The sequence below is a fragment of the Gigantopelta aegis genome, chromosome 2, assembly GCF_016097555.1.
Source record: "Gigantopelta aegis isolate Gae_Host chromosome 2, Gae_host_genome, whole genome shotgun sequence".
NCBI lineage: Eukaryota > Metazoa > Mollusca > Gastropoda > Neomphalida > Peltospiridae > Gigantopelta > Gigantopelta aegis.
This window is the reverse complement of record NC_054700.1, coordinates 1,491,788-1,513,930: the sequence shown is the minus strand read 5'-3', so window position 1 is coordinate 1,513,930 and position 22,143 is coordinate 1,491,788. Positions and strand designations below refer to the sequence as shown.

The 22,143-nt window shown below is 38.9% G+C and overlaps 1 protein-coding gene across 1 annotated transcript in view; it reads left to right on the top strand.

Annotated features, from left to right (window-relative positions):
- The first annotated feature begins 4,331 nt into the window (after nt 1-4,331).
- The window catches only part of LOC121379676 (thrombospondin type-1 domain-containing protein 4-like), a 61,606-nt gene continuing 43,794 nt past the window's right edge, over nt 4,332-22,143 (top strand). Inside the window, exon 1 of the mRNA XM_041508337.1 lies at nt 4,332-4,461. The gene's annotated coding sequence lies outside the window, so the exon portion shown is untranslated. The remainder of the gene's footprint in view (nt 4,462-22,143) is intronic.

Here is a 22,143-nt window from a genome sequence, read left to right as displayed (position 1 = left end):
GCAGGGCATTGGGGGAACAACAGCTAGTGGAGGGTCACACCTTCCATAGTGGAGGACACAAGCCATATTTTTACATTGACCCCTTCCCCCCCACACTCTCTCCCCTGGTTCCTATGGGTCTGTACATATACATTAGAGGGGTGGGACGTAGTCCAGTGGGGAAACGCTCGTTTGATGCATGGTCAGTCTAGGATCGATCCCCGTCAGTGGGCCTTTTGGGCTATTTCTCGCTCTAGCCATTCACCACAAATGGTATATCAAAGGCTGTGGTATGTGCTATCTTGTCTGTGGGATGGTGCATATAAAAGATCCCTTGCTACTAATGGAAAAAAATGTAGCGGGTTTCCTCACTGTGACTATGTCAAAATGACCATATGTTGGACATCCAATAGCGGATGATTAATAAATCGGTGTGCTCTAGTGGTGTCGTTAAACAAAACAAACTTTTATATACATTAGGGTAATTATACGTATAACATAAAATGTATATAAAACTAATGTGATATTCAATATGGATATAATTATGTGTGAACATGTTCATTATGTAATTAATGTAATAAAACACTAATTCAAGACCTCTAACATTGAGTTTGCTCTTGTATCCTGCATGGAACGATTATAATAATGAAAAAATAATGATAATAAAACTCCTCATTTCAGAATTTCCCCCACACTAGCTACTCATCTATTTTAGAAGGTGGAAGGGGAGGTTGGGATGGGGTGGGGTAAAACAAAAACAAACACTATAATTTTAACAATCATCAGACTAAAAAAACCCAACTAAAATTGTGCCAATCTTTCCTCCACCCAAGATTACATGTAGTCTTAAAACGGAACTAATTACAAAAAACAGAAACCTTTGAGCATTAACAAAATGGAGAGAAAATCTTTATCTTTAGCAGTACAAATGGTTTATGTCGATTCGTTGTGCAATTTTATCAGGAGCTGTCTTGCAGAAAGTAGCATTTTCAAGTGGCCTTTTCTGTTCTGCATCTTTCTCAATCAAATGGCTTTTGGTTTTTTTGTAGTTTATTTTCTCTTTCAAAGCTAACCCCAGTGCAGTTGTTGCTGCAGTTTTCTCTTTCTAATTGTTTCTGACTGTACCCATTTGGTCTGTGCATAAGTTATTCAAGTGCGGAATCTTAATAGAATCAGTGGAGGAACCGGAGGGGTGGCAGGAGGAGTTATATAGGGAGCAGGCATGGCAGAGTTTGGGGGGGGGGGTTGGGGGGCTAATTCTGAATCAAAAATATTGGTAGTAAATCTTTAGGCAGACACGAATTTTACTTGTAGAATGCAGGAAATTGCATTTCAGGAATTTTATGGGGGAGCATACATACCCCCGATCCTCCCTAGAAACTTTGCTTTGTGCCACTAATCAATATCTACATGCTTCTGCCGTGCCTGGGGAGGGGATGCAGCTCAGGGCGGAGTATTGTGAGTAAAACACTCACCTAGGAGAGTGAAATTCTGCTGCGATGATTCAACTTCAGATTATCTTGTCCCACCTGCCTGTCATTATGACAGGTGTATTGATGATGAAAACTATAAGCATAAACTTCGTCTTTCAAACTGTGTTTGTGATTCACACGTAATAATGGCAGACAGCTGAAGTTGCCAGAGGTAGAGGCAGAACGTAGCCCAGTGGTAAAGCATTCTCTTAATGTGCGGTTGGTCTAGGATCGATCCCCATCGGTGGGCCCATTGGGCTATTTCTTATTCCAGCCAGTGCACAACGACTGGTGTAACAAAGGCTGTGGTATGTACTATCCTGTCTGTGGGATGGTGCATGTAAAACATACCTTACTGCTAATTGAAAAGAATAGCCTATGAAGTGACCACAGTGGGTTTCCTCTCTCAATATCTGTGTGGTACTTAAACATATGTCTGACGTCATATAGCCGTAAATAAAATGTGTTGAGTACGTCGTTAAATAAAAAACATTTCATTTGATGACCAAAGCTATAAGCATAAACTTCGTGTTTCACACTGTGTTTGTGATTCATACATAGTAACGGAGTGAATTCGCCCGAGGTATATTGTGAATGGAATATCAAACAAACAGAGTGTTTGGCCAATTCGTTGATCAACGTGTTTTAAATTTACACACAGACAGAAAGCTTCATGACACACCAAATTGTTCTGATTGTTTACTTTATGATCATGACCATGTGTTTGTGTGCTATATTAAAATAAATATAAATAATAATAATTTTAAAAATAATAAAAAGACAGAGCTTATTCTGTTCTCTATAAATCATGAAATTGTTTTTTTAAAATTATTTCTTGACAATCGTAATGTTTTTTTTCCTGCAAAATTAATGCTTTCTTTTTAAATAAAGTGTTTTATAAGGTACACAATGGAAAAGGTGTTACTGTTTAGATATATATTTTACGATGATAATATTCGGTTGTTAAATTTTCACTTCGAATTTGATCTCTTGGAGAGCACATTTGTTTTCGCAGTCACCATATTACTGATTAATTCCCAGAAATCAAAGTTTTTGTTTAAAATTCTTTCATTCGCATGTATCCAAATGAATACTTAATATGTTTCCTGGTGAATAACAAATCGAGTAGGCTAGTCCTTTTGTATCTAGTAGCAAACGGCCTAAATGTATATTTTATTTCAACTTATTTTTGTGCTTGTATCCAATCAAGGTTCAAGCATGCTGCCCTGGGCACACACCTCAGCTATCTGGGCTGTCTGTCCTGGACAGTGGGTTAGTTGTTAGTGGTTAGTGAGAGAGAAGAGGGTGTAGTGGTCTTACCCCTGCCCATTGAGTCGGTAAAACTCTCTCTGGGTGGGAGCCGGTACTAGACTGTGAACCCTGTACCTACCAGCCTTAATTTATGTTCTATGGCTTAACCACAACACCACTGAGGCCGGCTGTAAATGTAAAGAGCTGCTTTGCAGCCAGTACTCTCTCCCTGGTCTTTTAATGAATCGAACCATCCATCCTGTGATGGGCCTAAACAAAGGGATTGTTTCATGGAACCCTGACCAGCTTGCAAATAAGGATGAGGAATTTTTGTTGTTGTTTCTTTTGTTTGGGTTTTTGTGGGGGGGTTTTAAATTTTAATGGAGTATAAAAAAAAGTTTTTTTTTTTAAAATGACAAGGCTCCATGTTAACATTTTTAGCTAGGTGTTTCATTGTAGATGATAGCTTACTTCAAAATGTGTTTGTGCTCATACCATTAATTAGTTGATTGGGAACCGGCCACTTTTGTCGGTTAAAATATACATCAAAGTATATTAATACCCTTAGTTAGCAAGAGGCCATGTTTAACACTGGTCCTGGGATGGTGTATTGTGTGGCCGACGGGCCTCTTCCACCCCACCCCCCCCCATTCCTCCCCTCCCCATCCTCCACACTGAAGTCTTCGATGGGATGCAAATGTTTTTATTTCTTATTTAATATGTGAATTGATCAAATATTGTAAAGATTTAAAAAATAGAAATTACCCCTGGCTTTCCATACTCACAGTAAGCATGTTTGAACCTTGGAAAGAAAACCCAGTTAAAATCCCTCTCAAGTGAACAACTAACTAAGACAGATCAAACATTATCATTGTGCAATTCAACATAAAATGTGTCCAAAATGTACTGGGTATGAATCGTCCAGAGACGAAACAAAATGGGTAAGAATCGTCTTGGGTATTAAACGGTAGTGTGTACGAATCATCCAGGGACGAAACAAAATGGGTACGAATCGTCTAGGGTATAAAACGGTAGTGTGTACCAATCATCCAGGGATGAAACAAAATGGGTACAAATTGTCTAGGGTATAAAATGGTAGTGTGTACGAATCATCCAGGGACGAAACAAAATGTGTACAAATTGTCTAGGGTATAAAATGGTAATGTGTACAAATCATCCAGGGACGAAACAAAATGGGTAAGAATCGTCTAGGGTATTAAACGGTAGTGTGTATGAATCGTCCAGGGACGAAACAAAATTGGCATGAATCGTCTAGGGTATAATGCAGTATAGTGTGTACAAATCGTCCAGGGATGAAACAAAATTGGCATGAATCGTCTAGGGTATAATGCAGTATAGTGTGTACGAATCGTCCAGGGATGAAACAAAATTGGCATGAATCGTCTAGGGTATAATGCAGTATAGTGTGTAAGAATCGTCCAGGGACGAAACAAAATGGGTACAAATCGTCTAGGGTATTAAATGATAGTGTGTATGAATCGTCAAAATGGGTATGAATCATCGTGTAACCCTCTGCATGCATAAAAACAAATTACTGGTTAATAGCTGATGATACATACATGTAGTTAAACATTTAAATTTGTTTAATTTTCATGTCTTTCAGTTTATGAACTGACCTGGCACCATCCATGAGGAATTGACAATTTGAGAGAAGTGAAAGTGAAAGTGAAAGTTTGTTTAATGACACCACTAGAGCACATTGATTTTTGAGAAGTGAAAGACCGATGGATTTTCACAGGTGAGAGTTTGGTACTAACAGCAGGGTTTCGGGTTGGTTCACATTATAAACAGTGCCAACTATGTCAACATTATGATGACCAATAGTACATTGTGTATTGTAAAAACTAAAAAAGTTTTTAAAAATTACAAGGCTCGATGTTAACATTTTTAGCTTGGTGCCTCATTCTCTTGCCTCAACTAAGAAAAATAAGAGCATCATTTTTATTTTAGGAGCAACATTTTGACTTATAAAAATGTAAAATTAACAGTAATTTATGACAATGTTCTGAACGTTTAAGATTGTAAGCACCTGTTTACGTGTTGATAACAAAGTATTTTAAAGGTATGCATTACTGTAGAAATATTTCACTGTGTTTAGAAGCCAGTTATGTATTTCACATGCTTTTCTTCACGTACTGTAATCAGTCAAGAACTTCATCAGTTTTGATAAAAAGATTACAAGTACCGTATTTTCTTTAATAAGCATCTGGGTGCTTATGCATGTCAAAATGGTCGCAGACTGGACGCTTATTGGAGACCGGCACTTATTGGAGACCAGCCTTTATATTTTTAAAACAAATTTTAGAAATTAAAGCCAAAAACTACAAACTTGCAATTTTATTTATTTTTTAACTTTAACTTTAACAAAACAAGGAACATAATATTATTTGTCCACATACATGTAAAGTGCCTAGCGTCAACGTCATTGCTGGAAGAGGCCAGGGATATACATTTTCGGCTGTCTTATTGAAGGCCCGGCGCTCATTAGAGACCCTGCATTTATTTTGTTGCAAAGTGTTACAGACCCGGCGCTTATTGGAGGCCGGTGCTTATTTGATGAAATGCTGTAGAGAGAGGGACAAGACCATATGTAAATTAAACTACCTGTGTTAGATGTTATATACCGTAAGTACATTGTAACTGCTTTTGGCTGTAAACGCAATGGAATAACTCCTACTACAATAATATGGTCAAAGTTCAGGTCACATGATGTGATTAAAGCAATTTATGATAATTGTATTTGTGAGCCCCGTATGATTAGTTTAAATTTACATAAAATGAGATTGAAACTATACTCAGTGTTCGAGATTAACGGTATCCCGATATCCCGAGGATACCAGAATTTAATTTTGGATACCAGACTTCAATAACCCAGTATCCCACCAGGATACCACATAATGCTGTTGGGTTTCTTTAATCCTGCGTTTTAATTTTCGCTGAAACAATAAAAGTAGTAATTTACTGGTGAAGTTAAGTAACAGTATCGTCCAAGTTTGTTACGATGTTATTTATCAATTTCATTTAAGTGGGATACTAAATTCTCAGGTAGGATACCAGATTTTGAAATGTTAGTATCCAACAGGGATACTGCCCAAAATTTTCAATCTCGAACACTGATACTACCTTATATCTTCGCCTATAAGTCGATCTCGGCTATAAGTCGAGTCCCTAATTTCAAGCCCTGAAAACATATTTTTTTATTGACCCGTTTATAAGTTGCCATGAAAAACAACTTATAAATATTGAAGTATTTCTTATTTTCAGCACATATGAGAACAATAATGTACAATATTTGAACAAAAGAAAATTATTTTACAAACTTCGGTTTTCACGTTTTGTACATGATACATCGCAATCAAACTATATGGCATCAAAACGAAATATTCCCTTATTAGATAGTGAAAGCTGTTTGGCTGTTACCGTATGGCACTGTACAGCATGGTTTTGTGCACAGACAACAACTTTATTTATTAACACTGACAACAGATCACTACGATAAAACTGAAAGTACATGTATCATCATCGGTTTATCACATGTTTTTCCGCCATATTAATACATGTAAGGGGGATAACTCTGGAAAGTACACTGGATTTTGTACCAAATGATGTGTGTCCCTATTGCTCTAGTGAACTGCAGAGATCAGTCTAAGTTATTTTAAGGGAAAGCTCAGTAATATTCATGAAGTCAATCACCGACAAAACATTGTTTGAACAACCATTAATTCTCGGGACCGGCGTGACGTCACACGGCCTAGTTACCGATCATCCGGGTCTTTGGGGGTGAAGCCTTAGTGATTACTGGTTTACATAGAATAAAGTTATCATATTAACCTTTTTGCATACCTTGCATATTGTCATTTATTTTCTGTAGCTAACACATAGTTGCAGCATGACTTATGAGTATTATAGCAGCTTGGGTTGTCATATAATAGAAACAAACAACGGGAATCTGAATTAGTATAATCTATATTTAGTACCGATGTGTTTCCATGTACTTTGAATGTCGAGGGGACGGCAGGTTGGGCAGAATATAATTTTTGTTGATGCAGTTTTCAGGTAATGTTAATTATAAATTTTAACAATTTTGAAATGATAAGATAATTATTAATATAATAATTATGATGTGGGCTACAAAATATATAATTTGTATTTATAATAAAATTTGTATGTATGATTAAGTTAATTATTTTTATGATTTAATAATTGTTTTATTTCCAAATAGTATGTAATAATAAAACAATAGCAAAGTTGTTACTTTACAACTTCAAAATTACAATAGTATTATTCTCATATACCGGCCTCGGTGGCGTCGTGGCAGGCCATCGGTCTACAGGCTGGTAGGTACTGGGTTCGGATCCCAGTCGAGGCATGGGATTTTTAATCCAGATACCGACTCCAAACCCTGAGTGAGTGCTCCGCAAGGCTCAATGGGTAGGTGTAAACCATTTGCACCGACCAGTGATCCATAACTGATTCAACAAAGGCCATGGTTTGTGCTATCCTGCCTGTGGGAAGCAGAAATAAAAGACCCCTTGCTGCTAATCAGAAGAGTAGCCCATGTAGTGGCGACAGTGGGTTTCCTCTCAAAATCTGTGTGGTCCGTAACCATATGTCTGACACCATATAACCGTAAATAAAATGTGTTGAGTGCATCGTTAAATAAAACATTTCTTTCTTATTCTCATATCTTATTATATAGATGTAATGGCAGTTATAACGTTCCTCTGAATACATTCTTTTATTCTTAAAACAAAATACAGTTTCTTGAAATAATGAAATGCTTTTGTTTTTACAGATTGCAAAATTACCACATGATGTTGCCCTTCCTTACCGGTTGAATGTAGGCAAAAAGAAAATAGCAATAATAAAATATAGCCATCCTCAGACCTTGACATCTAGGGGGAGCAATATCTCTCTCTACTTACCCATCACCTGAGATTAGTTTCAAGGAGAATAATATATAGTTTCCTTTGGCATGTGAATTTATATACATGTAGTATCAATATGGTAATATTTTAAATCCCCCCCCCCCCCCCCCCCCCCATAAACTACGTTAGGGATCAAATAATCAGTTCCCTTGGTTATTTTCATGTCGAGGTCTACAACCAATGCAAATGTTTTAATAATAGGGTTTAACCTGGTATATTTAGTAATAAAACACAAAAACTTACCTGAGTAAATAATGGTTAATATATATATAATATTGGTGTTGTTTTATATCTAGTCACAATGGATATTGCAGATATTTTCTTGTTCAGTCTTGTACTGGAATTGTTATTGCAATTCAATTTAAATAATATCTACAAAACTAATTTTTAATAGTATACAGCTGGAGAAAGGAGGCAAATATGGTTGTTAATAAACTGATCTATATCGGTATGCCTTCTACTAGACTACACATATTTAACCTAAGTTGCTTTTAACCCTGGTTAAATTACCTCATGTAGATGCACTTATGTAGCATATTCAAGGAAAATATATGAATGAGATGGTTAAATGCTACATTCTCCATGTCAAACAGTGTTTTCAAAATGGAAAACTAATATCAGATATGGCAGTTGACCATTCATTTTATTGCAGGTAATTTCTAAAGCAGATTACACACACAAACACATACACACACAAGCATACAAACACACACACTGAACTGTAGAATACCATGAAACTACATATATATGTAAAATGGTAAGTCCTCTAACTTGAACAAGCAAAATCTACAAATGTACCACAACCACCAAATTACATTGATCCACATATGTATTTATAGATTTATGTGTATGTATGTATGTATATATATATATGTATGTATATATATATATAGATAGATAGATAGATAGATAGATAGATATAGATATATATACTGAAACAAAGGCACACACATTATTTACCCTCTGCACCAAAGTAAATACTAAACACGCGGAGAGCTCACAGAGAGAGAGAGGTTGGGGGGGGGGGGGGGGGGGGTGGGGACTACCTATATTTTCTTACTGCAGGCCTGCTACAGACACATTTGCAATTTTTTTAAATTATAATTAAAGTTAAAACAAGAATTTAGGCCTATATTATAATTATTATATGTGTGTAATTTAGCAGTATAAACTTTTATTTTAAAATTAAAAAATAAATAAATAAGATGTAGTATGGCAAAATAAATACAAGTATAGATAATATCCAAGCAACTAAGATTAAATGAAAAATAATGACCACACAAATTTAATGATAAAGGAATATACTGTTTATTCAAGAACTGGATGCATCGTTTTGTTGGGGGTTTTTTCATGGAAGACGATGGAATTGTGTATTTTATTTACAGTATAATGTGGGATTTTTATCACTGCACATGCTTTAACCATTTTGTTTGCTAAATTAATCTCTGTTGGTGTCAACAAGCAACAACATTAAAGTCAACGTAGTCGCATTCTGTGAGGGAAGCCATGGAATTCCATCAGGTTTGTCGTTTTAATGACCCTACCCACAAGCGGTGCCTAGTTTCTTCTTTTGGAAATTTGTAAAACGATATATTTTTTTAACATCATGTTATGGTTTATGCAGCCAACTGCACAACATGTTTTAGGCATCGTGACCATTAACTGTTGTAAATGATCGACCAAAGTTGCCTCATTTCACTGTCAAACCATACGTAACTAAGGAGAAGCTTCACTGCATCACGTGATAAACAATGGCAGCGAGGGGTCGAAGTACCCGTATGTTCGGTTCTGAGAATGCCAGTGACCAGATTTCAAAATAAACTCAGGCAACCGGTAGTTAGTATTGTTTACATTTTTGCTATTAGTGATGACTGTTATTTTAACTAAGTCGACTGTTGTCTTGGCATGTGAGTGAGATCGCACGCCTTCTCGCATAACCAAAACCACAAATTATTTAATATAGGAAAAGATGAAAACATTTACATTCGGGTTAGGAATCATGTATGTTTACAGGGATCTCACTAAAACTTGGGAATGAAAAACCCAAAACAGCCTCTTTTGGGTGAATGCCATCTTTTACCCTTTTATAAGTCGACCCCCCAAGTTATAAAATAAATTTTGGGTGAAAATCAGAGCGAAGATATACGGTCGCAGTGTCTAGAGATAAATGTGGGAAGAAGCAAGATTGACGCCATGTGTATTACAAATAAATTTCAAACCATGATTTAAATGGTATTAATCCCAGGCATCCGAGCCTCGCAAATGGATCATTGAAAATCCTGAGTTACAAATATCAGCCAGCCATCGCATATGGATATTCATATGCCAAAACATCTATTCATATCATCCATATTCATATCATCCATATTCATATCATCCATATTCATATCAGCCATATTCATATCAGCCATATTCATATCAGCCATTTCACAATATATCAGCCATATTCATAGCCTCGCAGTGGATAAGTTTGAAAAAGCTGAGTTACAAAACTTATCAATAGCCTCGCAGTATGGGGATAAGTGAATGAAAAACAACACAGCCTCTGGGGAATGCCATGATGCCAAATATCAGAGCCTCGCAGTGGATAAGTGAAAACCTGAGTTACAAATATCAGAGCCTCGCAGTGGATAAGTGAAAACCTGAGTTACAAATATCAGAGCCTCGCAGTGGATAAGTGAAAACCTGAGTTACAAATATCCGAGCCTCGCAGTGGATAAGTGAAAACCTGAGTTACAAATATCCGAGCCTCGCAGTGGATAAGTGAAAACCTGAGTTACAAATATCCGAGCCTCGCAATGGATAAGTGAAAACCTGAGTTACAAATATCAGGGCTCGAACTTAAGAATTTGTCTTCCACAACCATATGTGTTTATTAATTACCACAAGTGAAATGACCCACCGACAGCAAGTTTGACCCTGCCTATATACGCCAGTTTTTATTAATTACCACAAGTGAAATGACCCACCGACAGCAAGTTTGACCCTGCCTATATACGCCAGTTTTTATTAATTACCACAAGTGAAATGACCCACCGACAGCAATTTTGACCCTGCCTATATACGCCAGTTTTTAAAAACGTCACTTTTACAGCAAATAAACATGACTGAAAGGTTATTACAACATAGTTTGCTGTATGTAGACATATTTGTAGACATATTTCAAATGTACAAATGTTATACATTGGTAGATAATGTACACCAGGTGTATACATTTTGCCATCATTGACAAGCTTTACCAATGACACTTTTATATCTCAACAACTGCAAGAGTGCATCATTAAATAAAACAATCACCATCATTAAGTTTGAGCCCTGTACATGTCTATGTTTTATTGTATGCACCAAATGGCTGTAGATTAAAACAGTGAAGAAAATTCCTTTTTTTCTATCTATCTGTTTATTTATCCATCTATCTTTTTATTCATCCATCTGTCTGTCCATCCATCTATTTGTTTATTTATCCATCTCTCTGTCTGTCCATCCATCTACTCTGATTATTCATCCATCTGTCTGTCTGTCGATCCATCTGTCTATTTATCCATCTGTCTGTCTGTCCATCCATCTACTCTGATTATTCATCCATCTGTCTGTCTGTTCATCCACCTATCTGATTATTCATCCATCTGCAGTCTTCACCAGGAAAGGTGAATCATCATTTGCCCTCCCCTCCATTCTCACCTTACTGGAGATTTACAAAGCTATCTTAACGTTACAACATTGTGAAACCATTGTAGACTATGGTGGCGTTTTTATATTTCATTTCATTTCAACTTATTTCCGTGCTTGTATCCAACTATGGTTCAAGCATGCTGTCCTGGGCTCACTTCAACTATGTCCAGGACAGTGGGTTAGTTGTTAGGGTTACTAGTAGTGAGAGAAAAGAGGGTGTAGTGGTCTTACACCTACCCAATGAGTGTGAGTCAGTACTGGGCTGCGAACTCAGTACCTATAAGCCTTATGTCCGATGGCTTAACCACGTCACCACCGAGGCCGGTTGGCATCACTATAGCACATGTCTTAGTGACATCATAGTCTATGATGGTGTTACGATATATCATAGTGCTAAGATAACTTTGAAAATATGCTGGGCTTTATAGCAGGAACGTTTTAGGAAAGCAGCCTTGCAATAAACATTTTAGTAATTGTAATTCAAAACTTCATGTGTTTGCTCCCCTTGCTCCACTTTAGGACATTGAGTGATCTTAGCTGACCTTGATTTCGCTGATGGCAGCCACTGCATGCAGTCTCTATCTTATTTATCTGTCTGTCTGTCCATCCATTACCTGTCTGTGTCCATCTGTATGTCTCTCTGTTCACTGACCTGCATGCTAGCGCTTCTGTGCTGTCTTTAGTTTGCTTGGTCGCATTTTCTGCTAGAACACATCACATTGTGTTAGGTCCATGAATGGAAGTTTTAGAGTATTTAAGAGTATATATCCAGTGGTCAGTGCTCTGGTGTTGTCCCGTTTAATGATAGGTGTTTGTGGTGTGTGGGTGTATTGTGTTTAAACCTACATTTGTGTCCACTCTGCGGCGGTCAGTCATGTTGAAGATCGTGTCCAACAGACCCCATCATTAGGGCTGCAGATCGTGTGTCTTGACCATTCTACATGTGTGCCCATGTTTGACACAAACAGGACTTTCAATGAGATCGTGTTGTCAGATTTCCACAAATTACAGCTGGCTTCATTCATGCATTATTTAGGTATCTGTTTGGCAAACTGATTCACTATTTATGTACAACAAATTTTTCCAAAATAAATCAAATTGGAAAGGAAAGAAATACAGAGAAACCTCTGAAACGCAGACCCTCTGTCAACCGGAATTCCCTCAAAACAAGATGTTTTTCATCCATGGTCTTTTATCAAATATCATCTCAGAACATAACCTCTCAAAACCAGACCCTCTGTAAACCAGAATTCCCTCAAAACAAGATGTTTCTCATGGTCCCTTATTAAATATCACTTCAGAACATAACCTCTCAAAACCAGACTTTCATTAAAACCAGATTTGTTACTTGGGCCTATGGGTGTCTGTTAGAGCTGGGCGGTATATCGTCTATACCATTTGATATCGGTATCACGTCAATACCAATTTACCTCGGCCCATGGGTGACTGTTAGAGCTGGGTGGTATATCGTCTATACCATTCAGTATCGGTATCACGTCAATACCGATTTACCTAGGCCCATGGATGTCTGTTAGAGCTGGGAGGTATACCATATATACCAATTTACCTTGGTCCATGGATGTCTGTTACAGCTGGGCGGTATACCGTATATACCGATTTACCTGGGTCCATGGGTGTCTGTTAGAGCTGGGTGGTATACTGTATATACCGATTTACTTGGGTCCATGGATGTCTGTTAGAGCTGGGCGGTATACCGTATATACCGATTTACTTGGGTCCATGGATGTCTGTTAGAGCTGGGCGGTATACTGTATATACCGATTTACTTGGGTCCATGGATGTCTGTTAGAGCTGGGCGGTATACTGTATATACCGATTTACTTGGGTCCATGGGTGTCTGTTAGAGCTGGGCGGTATACTGTATATACCGATTTACTTGGGTCCATGGGTGTCTGTTAGAGCTGGGTGGTATACCGTATATACCGATTTACCTAGGCCCATGGGTGTCTGTTACAGCTGGGCGGTATACCGTATATACCGATTTACCTGGGTCCATGGGTGTCTGTTAGAGCTGGGCGGTATACTGTATATACCGATTTACCTAGGCCCATGGGTGTCTGTTACAGCTGGGCGGTATACCGTATATACCGATTTACCTGGGTCCATGGGTGTCTGTTAGAGCTGGGCGGTATACTGTATATACCGATTTACCTAGGCCCATGGGTGTCTGTTACAGCTGGGCGGTATACCGTATATACCGATTTACCTGAGCCCATGGGTGTCTGTTAGAGCTGGGTGGTATATCGTATATACCATGTGTGTCTGTTAGAGCCGGGAGGTATACCGTATATACCGATTTACCTGAGCCCATGGGTGTCTGTTAGAGCTGGGAGGTATACCGTATATACTGATTTACTTCGGCCCATGGGTGTCTGTTAGAGCTGGGAGGTATACCGTATATACCGATTTACTTGGGCCCATGGGTGTCTGTTAGAGCTGGGCGGTATACCATATATACCGATTTACTTGGGCCCATGGGTGTCTGTTAGAGCTGGGAGGTATACCGTATATACCGTATATACCGATTTACCTGGGTCCATGGGTGTCTGTTAGAGCTGGGAGGTATATCGTATATACTGATTTACCTGGGCCCATGGGTGTCTGTTAGAGCTGGGAGGTATACCGTATATACTGATTTACCTGGGTCCATGGATGTCTGTTAGAGCTGGGAGGTATATCGTATATACTGATTTACTTGGGCCCATGGATGTCTGTTAGAGCTGGGAGGTATATCGTATATACTGATTTACCTGGGTCCATGGATGTCTGTTAGAGCTGGGAGGTATATCGTATATACTGATTTACCTGGGCCCATGGGTGTCTGTTAGAGCTGGGCGGTATACCGTATATACCGATTTACCTGGGCCCATGGGTGTCTGTTAGAGCTGGGAGGTATATCGTATATACTGATTTACCAGGGTCCATGGGTGTCTGTTAGAGCTGGGAGGTATACCGTATATACCGATTTACCTGGGCCCATGGGTGTCTGTTAGAGCTGGGAGGTATATCGTATATACTGATTTACCAGGGTCCATGGGTGTCTGTTAGAGCTGGGAGGTATATCGTATATACTGATTTACTTGGGCCCATGGGTGTCTGTTAGAGCTGGGCGGTATATCGTATATACTGATTTACCAGGGTCCATGGGTGTCTGTTAGAGCTGGGCGGTATATCGTATATACTGATTTACCTGGGCCCATGGGTGTCTGTTAGAGCTGGGAGGTATATCGTATATACTGATTTACCAGGGTCCATGGGTGTCTGTTAGAGCTGGGCGGTATATCGTATATACTGATTTACCTGGGCCCATAGGTGTCTGTTAGAGCTGGGAGGTATATCGTATATACTGATTTACCAGGGTCCATGGGTGTCTGTTAGAGCTGGGAGGTATACCGTATATACTGATTTACCTGGGCCCATGGGTGTCTGTTAGAGCTGGGCGGTATACCGTATATACCGATTTACCTGGGCCCATGGATGTCTGTTAGAGCTGGGAGGTATACTGTATATACCGATTTACTTGGGCCCATGGGTGTCTGTTAGAGCTGGGAGGTATACCGTATATACTGATTTACCAGGGTCCATGGGTGTCTGTTAGAGCTGGGAGGTATACCGTATATACCGATTTACCTGGGCCCATGGGTGTCTGTTAGAGCTGGGCGGTATACCGTATATACCGATTTACCTGGGCCCATGGGTGTCTGTTAGAGCTGGGTGGTATATACCGATTTACTTGGGGCCATGGGTGTCTGTTAGAGCTGGGCATTATACCGTATATACCGATTTACCTGGGTCCATGGGTGTCTGTTAGAGCTGGGTGGTATATACCGATTTACCAGGGTCCATGGGTGTCTGTTAGAGCTGGGGGGTATACCGTATATACCGATTTACCTGGGCCCATGGGTGTCTGTTAGAGCTGGGCGGTATACCGTATATACTGATTTACCTGGGTCCATGGGTGTCTGTTAGAGCTGGGAGGTATACCGTATATACTGATTTACCTGGGCCCATGGGTGTCTGTTAGAGCTGGGAGGTATACTGTATATACTGATTTACCTGGGCCCATGGGTGTCTGTTAGAGCTGGGCAGTATACCGTATATACTGATTTACCTGGGCCCATGGGTGTCTGTTAGAGCTGGGAGGTATACCGTATATACTGATTTACCTGGGCCCATGGGTGTCTGTTAGAGCTGGGTGGTATATACTGATTTACTTGGGCCCATGGGTGTCTGTTAGAGCTGGGTACTGAGCATATCTGAAAAATGTTTCCTGCTATTTAGTAAAGCACTAAGACGATATCTGACAAATGCAAAATGGCTGAAAAGAAGAGCAGGAGAGGAGGCCTTGTGTATGGAATTTAATTTTATTTACATGATTTATCATCTTATGTGAAAATCACTCCCCACTATTATACTGTACATATTATATATAGACATACATGTATTTATTATGTATGCTGATGAGTAATAAAGACAATAAATAAAATTGAATTTAAAAAAAAATAGAGAAGAAATTAGCAGGTGAGACTTAACTCAAGTGACATTGTAGGTGGACAAGTGACATTGCAGGTGGACAAGTGACATTGTAGGTGGACAAGTGACATTGTAGGTGGACAAGTAGATTTCTAGATGTATTTGTCCAGTGGACTAGTAAAATCTTCTGCTTATTTCCATCACTGATGTCAACTATACAATAAATTAGCTTCCTACCTTTAATTTCCGATAGATTTTACCCACATTTTGTCCAGACAGAAATTGTGAGAAAAACATTAGAGTGAGACAAATTCTACATACTAGATGATAATCATGTCACCTAGCATCTCAACTTTGCTTAGATCTCCTAGGACAAAAAGCATGCAGTTTTTTGCTGTTTGCCTCCAAAGCATGTGACATAATTAATGTGACATCATCGCGATTGCTTTTATACCACAATGCATGTTATGACATTGTTAGATTATATCACACCTATTCAACCCTCTTGGAGAGTATTCCATAAAAAGGTAAAATAGCAGCCAGCACAACATTACATGCCTTTTGCCTTATGCAATCTTAGCAAAGTCGATATACTAGTAGGTGACTAGTAGGTGACATTGTTATCATCAAATATGTGGAATCTGTGTCATTGTAATGGTTTTTTCAAGATTTATGTCTATCAGTAATTAAAGGTAAGAGAATAATTTATCCTAGTTATTAACAATGTGGACTCCCCCCCCCCCCCCCCCCTTTTTTTTAAGTCATCACAGGATCCAGGGAGGATTCTGGAGGTATTGCACCTATCATAGGATCCGGGGAGGATACTTGAGGTGTGCACCTATCATAGGATCTGGGGAGGATACTTGAGGTATTGCACCTATAACAGGATCCAGGGAGGATACTTGAGGTGTGCACCTATCACACGATCCGTGGAGGATGCTTGAGGTATGCACCTATCACAGGATTTGGGAAGGATTATGGAGGTGTGCACCTATCACAGGATCCGGGGAGGATTATAGAGGTGTGCATCTATCACAGGATCCGGGGAGGATTATGGAGGTGTGCATCGATCACAGGATCCAAGGAGGATTCTGGAGGTGTGCACCTATCACAGGATCCGAGGAGGATTATGGAGGTGTGCACCTATCACAGGATCCGAGGAGGATACTTGAGGTGTGCATCTATAACAGGATTCGGGGAGGATACTTGAGGTGTGCACCTATCACAGGATCCAGGGAGGATTGTGGAGTTGTGCACCTATCACAGGATCCAGGGAGAATACTTGAGGTGTGCACCTATCACAGGATCCGGGGAGGATACTTGAGGTGTGCATCTATCACAGGATCTGGGGAGGATTGTGGAGGTGTGCACCTATCACAGGATCCGGGGAGGATTGTGGAGGTGTGCACCTATCACAGGATCCGGGGAGGATTGTGGAGGTGTGCACCTATCACAGGATCCAGGGGAGGATTGTGGAGGTGTACACCTATCAGAGGATCCAAACTTCAAAGTATTATGGGAACTTTTTGTATATTGCATGTTTGTCTACTTTGGAATTCAGAGGTGCCTTTTTTTGGACACATTACCCCCTCCCTAGAGAAATTCTGCAGTCATTTTGGCATCACTCCTGAGAAAAATACTCTACCTATGAGTTGCATCACAATTTCCACCACCACCCCCCCACCCCCCCCACCCCCAAAAAAAAGAAAAAAAAGAAGACGAAAAGAAATTCATAGATGGTGCACATTCATTGACTATTTCGGTATTCATTAGATTTATGCCCAATTAACGAGGTTTATTTCTCCAGCATGTTGTACAAGATGAAACATTAATTCTGTAAATCATAGCCTCAGCCTCTCGTCTTCTGGAGTTAAAAAGCAGAGTTATGTAAACTATGTTCTTATCCACATCGTCTTAAGTTTAATTAATCTAGAGTTACCAGCAAAATAGGTTGGACTTTTTTCTCTCCTATCTATCTAATGTGTTATTATAATTATCATGAGTACGAGATTAGCTTGCGTCTTCTATTTGTGTATTTAATTTATAACATATGTAAATTGTATGCACAGTTTATCATTCCTGGATTTGATATAGTAAGACTTCTAAAAGTCGGTACACACTCATTTGAGAGAAAGTTGTGTGATATTTATGGTATCATACAACAATATCCCACATTATTATGTTAAAAACATATTTAATCCACAGCCTTAATTCAGACCATGGGTGATTGAAAGAACATTAAAATCTAATTTTGCATAACCTGTCTTTTATTTGCAAATTGAATTGAGGACATCATTCGCGTGGATATAACAGGTTATCTGAAAAGGAAATGGGTTACATGAATTTATTTTTGTGCAACCCATAAATGGGTTATACAGATTTGTTAAATGTTTTTAATCAATTCTTTGTATGATATATATGGATTCTATACTATAATAATTCATGAAGTAATCTATGCTTACTGATCAGTATGGTGGTATGTAATGACAATCAAAAGTTTAAAAAAGGTTTTAACTCAGTAAAATAATTGAATACATTGATTTATTCTATTAAATTTATTCACCAATTCACTCATCTTCTCATTTATCAATCGATCCTCTCATGCCACTCAGCAACACCCACTCAGGGTATGCTCTTGAGATTTATTTTGATTGGCCAATCGGGCCACTCACAGCAACACTTTGACTCGCCTGTACAACTCTTGAATGGCCCACGACCAAATTTCGTTAAAAAAAAAAACTTACTCAAATTGCACTTTAAAAAACATGTTATCATATCATACAAATAATAATAACAACACAAAAAAGGAGACAGAACTTGTTTAGGTTTTATTACAAACTGTTGTAATTTAATTATAATTATTATGTTGTCACAGGATCCACACAGTCAAACATTTGGAATGTTTTACCAAAGTTCAGTCTTGGAATGAATACGGTGCTTTTATGACCATATGACGAGGAATTAAAAAAAAAAAAAAATACTAAGCTGACAGCAATCTATACAAACAATAATCACATCCACTAGAGAAATAAACACAGAAGTTAAAGGCATAATCACTCGCATATGCACAGGCAATGATGGCTGTTGTTGACATTGTTCGCAGTGACGATTGGGTGTTTGGTATATGATACTCGGTATATTCCGTAAGAAACGAAAACTTTCCAGCACAATTAACTTCGGAAAACTTCAGGCTCCTAAACAAAACATTTCTCAGGTCCCTGGCATCCAGAGACGGGACTTGGGATAGACATGCTCGAAACCTTAGTGGTATAGGAGCATGATAAAAGTTACAAGACAAGATAAACAAAATCTTTCTGTAAAACATAGCATAGCAGAATGTGACGAGTTGTTCCAATTGTAACTAAATGGAAAGTTAAGACAGACATGGCCAAGGTGTTCCGATTGAACCTATGAATACATTTACGTGGCCTAGGTTTTCCGAGTATGTAATCAAAACCCGGCTGAGGCATTCCGAATGGCTTTAGACTGTTCGATAGACTGGGGAAGTGGTCACTATTATGTCCTTTATGGGTTTAGTTGTGCAGATACTAATAGGAAACCAGTTGAAAACAATAAATAAAAAATAACTTTCCGATCTCTTACAGACATTAGTTATTTGCATTTTGATACATAATACAATATGCAGAAATTTTCGGTCGCCAGGTGGGCGACACGTGATAAGGTTTTGACTTGCCTGACGCTATTTTGACTCACCATGGGCGAATGGGCGACCGTAAAGTGCACACCCTACCCACTTATCCATCAACTTATCCATTAACTTAGCCATCCATGCATCCTTCCATCCATCCATCCATCCATCCATCCATCCATCCGTCCATCTCTTCATCCATCCATCCATTCACATATCCATTAATTTACCATCTTATCCATTCATCCCTTCATCCATCTATCCGTCCGTCCATCCATCCATCCACCCATTTATCCATCTGTCCATCAATTTACCCTCTTATCCATCCATCCATCCACCGACATAGCCATCTATCAATCCATCCATCCATTGACATATCCATCAATTTACCCTCTTATCCATCCATCATCCATCCATCCATCCATCCAATCCATCCATCCATCCATCCATCGTCCGTCCGTCCGTCCGTCAGTCAATCCATTCAATCAGTCAGACTTGTCCCCATCATATGACATTGATGTTTATTCTCACTGACACAAGCTTCATCACCAGTGGTTTACCAAGTCATATGTATCTGCCATCAAATTCACTTTGACAGCCGATATTATCGGACAATGTTTTACTGTACCTGTATTTATATACAGATCACACTAGTATAGGTCGTGCTGACCTACAGAAGTTTCTGTTGCAGGAAGTATGTATGTGGGTGAAAGGAATGAATGGAATGAATGGAATCAGCTGAGACTGTCATTCAGTGCAGTATATGTCAGCTGAGGTTAACTACCACTGACTCTGTGGATCTGTAACTTACATGTAATTCAAGAAACTAGGGCCAGTGCTTATCATACAGGCATCAGATGTTGGGGGGTGGGGGTGGGGCAAGGGGTACTGTCCACCAAGGCTGAAGATAATGTGTTGTTTTGCCCATGTTCCAATGTTGAAATAAACCTGTGTAGTCGTAGTTTAAAATGTGCTGGGGTGTCGTTAGGCAGACATTCCTTTCCTTTCTGTCACTATAATATATATACCAAGTGTACAACAGTGACATTTTGTTAAGTATCACGTTGGGATTCGCTATGCAAGTTTCAGAAATCACAACACAATTTTAAAACATCAAACAGTAGTTGCTAATCAATTTTTATTTGACTAAAAATATTGCTAATCAAGATTTTGAAAAGAAAATGTTCCGTGTAAAAATAACCAAATGTTAGACACCAAATACCAGTAGAGGGTTGGGACGTAGCCCAGTGGTAAAGTGCTCGCTTCATGTGCAGTCGGTCTGGGATCAATCCCCGTCGGTGGGCCCATCGGATTATTTCTCGCTCCAGCCAGTGTACCATGGCTGGTATATCAAAGGCCATGGTATATGCTATCCTGTCTGTGAGATGGTGCATATAAAAGATCCCTTGCTGCTAATTGAAAAAGAGTAGTCCATGAAGTAGCGACAGCAGGTTTCTTCTCTCAGTATCTGTCTGGTTCTTAGCCATATGCCTGATGCAATATAACCATAAATGAAATGTGTTGAGTGCGTTGTTAAATAAAACATTTCCTTCCTTCCTTCCAAATAACAGTAGGTAGTTTAAAATGTGCTGAGGTGTTAAGTAAACATTCCTTTCCTTTCTATCAAGTGTTGAAATAACCATATGAATAGCCATAGTTTAAAATGTGTTGAGGTGTTGCTAAACAAACATTCCTTTCCTCTTTCACTATCTAGACCAAGTGTAGAAATAACCATATGTTAGACACCAAATAGCCGTAGTTTAAAATGTGCTGATTGTGTCATTAAACAAACATTTCTTTCTTTTCTTTCACTATACACAGTGTAGAAATAACCATATGTTATAGACACCAAATAACCATAGTTTAAAATGTGAAGAGGTGTTGTTAAGCAGATATAGTCTCTCTTTTTTCATCTTTTTTTTTGTTGCTGATGTACAATTATATGACTAATTCAACATCTGTGATGAATAGCGCCTGTTTCAAGTTTGGTACATTGAACAGAAAACAGGGATGGTGCTCATCACTTTGATGTACAGTAATATGAAATCCATACATCAGGAAAAGATGGGTTTAGCATGCCACCTAGAGACTGTATGTTCTGCATTACCACAGTGCTACAGGAAGCAGGCAGGTAAATGAAATCTCATTCTTTACCATGATCGTGTCTATCTTCATGAAGAGAAGAAAAAGTTAAAGTGTGTCGTATTGTCATATAGATCTAAACGATTGAGTAATGAGAGTCAATCATTTGGTGCAAGCTGATTATATGATTATAACTGATAACCAAGAGAGAGAGACAGAGAGAGAGGGACACAGAGAGAAAGAAAGAGAGAGAGAGAGAGAGGCAGGCAGACAGAGAGAGAGGGACAAAGGGAGGGGGCACAGAGAGAGGGACACGGGGGGGGGGGGGGGGGGGCACAGAAAGGGACAGACACAGAGAGAGGGACAGAGAGAGAATGAATGAATGTTTAATGACACCCCAGCACGAAAAATACATCGGCTATTGGATGTCAAACTATGATAATGCAAACAAATAAAGTGATGATCAACATCAATATAAAAATTCAAGATTTAAATAAAAACACAGTGTAAAGAACTGTACAAAAATACAAATATCACAGATAGATACTGACTTTTACTCAAAATTTTAATTGTATCCCGAAGAAAACAAAGGGAT